This window comes from Theropithecus gelada, chromosome 2 (assembly GCF_003255815.1).
Source record: "Theropithecus gelada isolate Dixy chromosome 2, Tgel_1.0, whole genome shotgun sequence".
Taxonomy (NCBI): Eukaryota; Metazoa; Chordata; class Mammalia; order Primates; family Cercopithecidae; genus Theropithecus; species Theropithecus gelada.
This window is the reverse complement of record NC_037669.1, coordinates 42,497,148-42,503,319: the sequence shown is the minus strand read 5'-3', so window position 1 is coordinate 42,503,319 and position 6,172 is coordinate 42,497,148. Positions and strand designations below refer to the sequence as shown.

The 6,172-nt window shown below is 41.2% G+C and overlaps 1 pseudogene; it reads right to left on the bottom strand.

The window, feature by feature from the left end:
- Nucleotides 1–1,456: 1,456 nt before the first annotated feature.
- Nucleotides 1,457–3,299, bottom strand: LOC112619456 (annotated as a pseudogene).
- Between the last annotated feature and the right edge of the window lie 2,873 nt (nt 3,300–6,172).

The window sequence follows — 6,172 nt, the reverse complement described above, 5'->3', positions numbered from 1 at the left end:
GGTGTCATTTCTCTGCTAATACTGTCTACCAAACTGATCCCTACAAAAATGCACATAAATGCAGGCAAATTTAGCTACTGTGTTGCAAGAGAAACCAGGACCTTGTTAAATAGTTCTCTCCATTACCATTTATTCTCTCAAGGGAAGCTTAAAAAAAAAGGAAAAGGAAAAGAAAAAGAAAAAACAACCCATTGGTCTGGCCACCTCATAAATCCAGCAAGCATTGGTGTGGCATTTGAGTGGAGAAGGAAACTTGGCGGAAAACAAAACCATCGAGGTTGTAAGAAAGGCTCCCAATTTAACTGTCCCTGTCCCTATTTATCCACCTTTATTCACCACCCAAGACCATCCATTACCCTAGAGCACTCTGATCTATAAAAGGGGTCAAAGCATCAGGAGCAGGCAAGGAGTGAGAACCAAAAGACATCAAGAAACCGATTTGCTTGAGAAAAGCAGCAATTCTTCCTTTCACAGTTCTCCATGGCTGAGAGAGAAAATGCCCAAGAGATCATCTGTGTGACTTAGAGACTGCTTTTTGGGAGGTTAAGAGCAGCATGAAGAGCTTAAGATGACAAGAGTCTAAATTTTTAAAGTTTCAACGTTTCAACAGAATGTGGATATATTCAAACTTTCAAAAAGGACAGTGCTTAGAAAGGGTAAAACCAGGACACACAAAACATTGGGAATTATTATGACCCCCAAGTGCTTCCGGCTCCAGGAAATAACTACTCTTTTGTTTGCTGGAGGTCACACAATTTTCCCCTATTACCTGATGCAGAATGACTCATTACCTCCCAAATGCTTAAACCACGATTTTCCCATTTATTTTGGTCCAATGCAGTCCTATTCTTTATGGCCTATAGACTCACTCCCAACTACCCCCCTGGGGGGTAAAAAAAATGAAAGCATTCCCCCTAGACTGGCCCCCAAAACTCAGAATTAAATAACAGGAGGGGTTGGCAGCCTCCTGAAGACTAAAACAACTTGAGGCTAAATCTACCTTTCCAAGAGTGAAAAATTTATTCAGATAATGTTTGAGAATTCATATATGCCACAATAGGATAAAACTAAAAAGCAGAAATCTCACACTTTTCCTTATACCTCCTTCCCCTACCAACCAGATTCCAGACCTTATATCACTGTCATTACCATTTCCGCTAAATGGAGGCCCCTAGGCACTAATCACACTGGCAACTGCATGGTGACATAACGCACCACAACTTTTCCACTAAAAAGCTGTAGTCTCTTTCTCTCTGGCTATATTGGCGATTCTCCAGTTATTTCAATACTTTAAAGGCTGCAGCAGCATGCAAAATAATTTCATTTAAAAAAAAAAGGTAAGAAAAGTCTCCAGGAGATGGTGAGTTTTGTTTTATCTTGTTTGGATAGAGGTTTGATTTGCTCTCGAATGTTCCAGGGTGGAGAGAAACTAGGAGAAAGCACAGGATGTCAAGGTCTACTGGGCGTAATCGTCTCCCTTGTTTTCATCTTCACCAGAAACAGAGACAGCAGCATACTTGCTTGCAGAACTGAACTTGGAAGCTGGATTTTCCTCAGGTTTCTTTGGCTCAGGTGTAGATCTGGAGTCTTGATCCTTTTTCCCATCTTTCCCATCTGACTCCTTCCAGTGGTCTTTGTTTCCTCCATTTCCTGGACTACAGTTAGAGTTCCCAGTTTGGCCTTTTGGGACATTCATCCCATCCACTTTACTTTCATCTTTTCTTGCTGGTCCTTCCTCAGATTATTGAGCTGGAGCTACTTTTCTCCCACCACTTGTAGGGGATTGCAGCTCTGTGTCTGAGCTCTGAAATGGAGCAGGAGGGTTAGAACTTTGCTTCACCGAAGCATTCTCCTTTGGTGGAGGGGCTGGCATTACCTTTGGGTCAGGTAGGATCAGGTTTGGGAGGTTTAGAAGTTGGAGAGTAACAATCTTCCTCCTTATTCAGTAATCTTCTTCTTATTGAGTGTTGCGTTTTCTAGAGACTTCTCACTCTCTCTCCTTTGTGCATTTCTGCTGGGTGTGGCGGAAGTCCCAGTCTGCAATGACTCACTTCCTGTCCGTGACCATTCCAGTTCCTGAGTTTCTTCACTTCACCAGCTTGGGTGTCTCTCCCTAGGCCATCGTTCTAGTTATGGCTCATCCAGCTGACGCTGCAACTTCTCTTGTTCCTTCTGTAGCATTTCTTCTACTTCTTTCTCTAGCAGCTGTGTCAACGGGCTTTCCCCCTCCAAAGGTAGAAGCGGCTCGACTGGACTGGGAGGTACTAGCAGAGGAATCATCTTCCTTAGGAGTACTCTGAAGCTTTAGATTCAGTTTGGGTCTTTGGGAGGGACCTCTATCATCACTCATATAATCATCCTGAGAGTAATCATCTCTGGGGCTCCACGACCGATCATTGCATCTGTTGCATCGGTCTTCAGAGCGGTCCCTGCCTCCTCTGTAGTCATTATCCCTGCGGTACCCACTGCCAAACGCTCTTCTGCCAGTGCCTATCTGGGAATCATAGCCTCTATCAAAGTCTCTGCTGCCTGGGTCATCATAGCGATCCTGGCCGCCATATCGATCTCATACCCCAGCGTGGGTCATCCTGATACCCATCGCGATACCGTTCTGAATCATACCGATCTCGATACTTGTCTCCAAAGCAATCATCACCTCTTCTGGGCGAGTAGTCATCAAAGCTGTCTGTAGCAAGACCAGCCCTCCAGTCTTTATCTGTTTTGTCAAAATTCCGATTTCTCTCATGGCCAAAAGAAAGATGGTCCCTGTCTTTATTCTGTGCTTGATCAGCAACGTCCACTTGAAATCTCCTGTTACCTAGAGATTCTTTATTGAGACTCAGGGCACTGAACAGGGAATCCCGGTCCTCAAATTCAGCATAACCAAAACCTTTCAACCTCTCTGGATTGCTGGGTGCACGTGGTAAACGCACTGCACTGGTATTTAATCCTTTAAAGAATTCCTTAATTGACTCTTCTGTCACATCATAGGGTAGGTTCCCTAGAAAAGCAGTGTAGGTTGGCGATTTGGGAAGACGGCTCCGGTCGATAATGGGTTCCCGAGCAGCCCATGGAGCAGTGGGAAGGATGGAACGGTCAGTTGGGGGCGCTCTATACACATCGTCATCATTACTGTGCCAAGTTGTTGAAACATCTCCTTCCAGGTCACCCGTTTCATTAGCCCAGCTGACTGGTTTGGAAACAGCTCCTTCCTCCACCAGTCCCCCATCCTCAGTCAGAAAGTCTGTTAGGGAGATAGTCTTCCCCTTCTTATTCTTCTTTTTTGCTGAGGCCGCCATGTTGGGAAAAGGAAAGAGAAGGCAAAGGGAAATCTAATGTTTTAACAACTTGACAGAATAATTCACTACAATAGTCTGTTGATCTTAACCCAGCTAGAAACATTTCCTAGGTGTGTCATTTTCTCACTTTGCTCATGTATATTCATGGTTCTGTTATAGTCATAATGGGTGTATATGTTCAATTTGGTATTCTTCCTTTTATGTAACATGATTTATCCAAATATTTTCTATTTCCTATAGCATATTCATCGTTTTCAGTATATCACTAGAGTATGTCATTTTGATATGCCATAGTGAGTTTCTTTCTATATATCTGTATTGTTGGGCTCTTAGCTTTATTCCAATGTTTTATCATCATAAAATAAACATTATATATACGTATACTTTTTATTAAACATTATTTCCTCAGGATAAATTCTATTACTTGGTCAGGGGTTAGGCATATTTATGATTCTTTCAATAAAGTACCATTTTGCCCTTCAGGAAGATTGAATCAATTTACACCGCTATCATTAATGCATGAGCATATCTGCTTCCCGAAGCTTTGCAGGCTTTGGCTTTTATAACTTTTTAAAAGTTTTTCTAAATTTTTTTAAGGCACAAAAAGAAACTTCACAGTAGGTTTAATTTGCAGTTATTTTACTAACAAGGTTGAATAGTTTTGAAATTATGTTTTACCGACAGTGTTTCTTGTTGTATGAACTGTTTTTTAATCATTTGTTTCATAGACAGTTGGTATTTTACCTATTTATATGCACTCTTCATACTTTTTAGTTATTGAACTTTTGTCTTCATGTGCAAATCTTTTCCCCAGCCTTCTGAATTTTTAAATTTCAGCTTTATTGGTATTCATTCCATCAAAGATAAAGCTATCTAAGTAATGAACCTGTCCATCTTTTTTTCATTCATATTCCATCAACAGTCAAAAAGTGATTTCCCCTAGTACTAGTCTTTTATATGTGTGTATTTGTTTTTATTTTAAAATTGTTTAACTCCCAATCTACTTGGATTTTTTTTTTTTTTCAGAGTGTAGTGGAAAGTGTGGGTCTTTTAAATATTCTCATTATTGATATTCCTGTATACCAAGTGTTTCAAATTTGTTACCAGAACGTTAAATGTCTGCTAGGACAAATTCTTCTTATCACTCTTTTTGAATCTGAAATACTTTTTGATGTTCTTGCTCATTTATTTTTTTCCACATACAATAAAAATTATATTAATTTTATAAAGCATCTTGTTTCTAATTGGTGACTGGTCACCTGAATCCTCTATGCACTGTGGTGAGTTGAGGCTGAGTTGCATCCTTGGTAAGGTTCAGCCTGCATTAATTTTACTCCTGCTTCTTCAAGATTTTCAGCAGAAATCCTGGTGCATTCTCCATGCTCTTCCACCTGGTGGGTCCAGAATTCTAATCTTTGTCTTCACAAGACTGCTGAAGGCTCTGTTCTGCTTCAGAGGTTTTCTGTTTCTCTTTTTAGACTCCAGCCTCGTGCATCCCTGTAATTTCACAGATGTTCTGTGGAGACATTCTAAATCTCCTCCCATATCCCTCCTGGCCTCTGCCTCCCAGCAGTGGTCTTCCATGGGTGCAAGGCCTGGAGTTATCAGTCTCCTGACCAAGTGCAGAATCAGCAAATGACCCCTGGGCAGTGGCTGCAGAACTCAGCTCTCCCTAGCTGTGATTCTCTCTCTCTGGAGTTTTAGCTCCTTCAGTTCTTGCTAACTCAGAAGCCCTTTTCTGCCTTAAAATAGATGGCTCCTCTATTTTGTTCTAATTTTCTGCTTATTTTATATGGGAACACACTCTGTCGCTAGCTAATTCATCGCACTTGGAAACATAGGTTTATTTCACCTTAAACATTTTTCTCATACCTTCTTATATTTTAAAACAAAAAAATCTTATTTCTGTTTGACATATTCCTCAGGAAAGCCTATCCTGACTTCTCAGGCTCAGTTAAGTAGTACATTTTATAGCACTCTCTACTTCTTTTTAAATATTTATTGCAATTTTAATTACTTAATTCTGTAATTTATTTTTTAATTATTTTATTTTATTTTATTTTATTTCTTTTATTTTATTTGACGGAGTCTTGCTCTGTCACCCAGGCTGGAGTGCAGTGATGTGATCTCGGTTCATTGCAACCTCCGCCTCCCAGGTTCAAGCAATTCTCATGCTTCAGCCTCCTGAGTAGCTGAGATTACAGGCATCCACCACCACGCCTAGGAATTTTTTGTGTTTTTCATAGAGATGGGGTTTCACCATGCTGACCAGGCTGGTCTCGAACTCCTGACCTCAAGTGATCCGCCCACCTCAGCCTCTCAAAGTGTTGGGATTACAGGCATAAACCACTGCACCTGGCCTGTAATTTATTTATTTATTTTTAGAGACGTTGTCTCACTCTATTGCCCAGGCTGGAGTGCAGTGGTGCAATCGCGGCTCACTGCAGCCTTGCTCAACCTCCTGAGCTCAAGGAATCCTCCCACCTCAGCCTCCTAAGTAGCTGGGACTACAGGCATGTGTCACCAAGCCCAGGTAATTTTTGTATTTTTTGTAGAGACAGTGTTCCGCCACGTTGCCTAGGCTGGTCTCGAACTCCTGGGCTCAAGTGATCCACCTGCCTCACTCCTTCTAAAGTGCTGGGATTACAGGTGTGAACCCCTATGCCCAGCCTGTAATTTATTTATATAATGTCAACACATCCTGTTGATTCTGTTTCTCTAGAGAACCCTGACCAATAACATTATTCAGTATCAGGCCAAGTTAAAGGGTTTTTTTGTTTTGTTTTAAATTTTATTATACTTTAAGTTCTAGGGTACATGTGCACAGCGTGCAGGTTTGATATATAGGTATACATGTTCCATGTTGGTTTGCT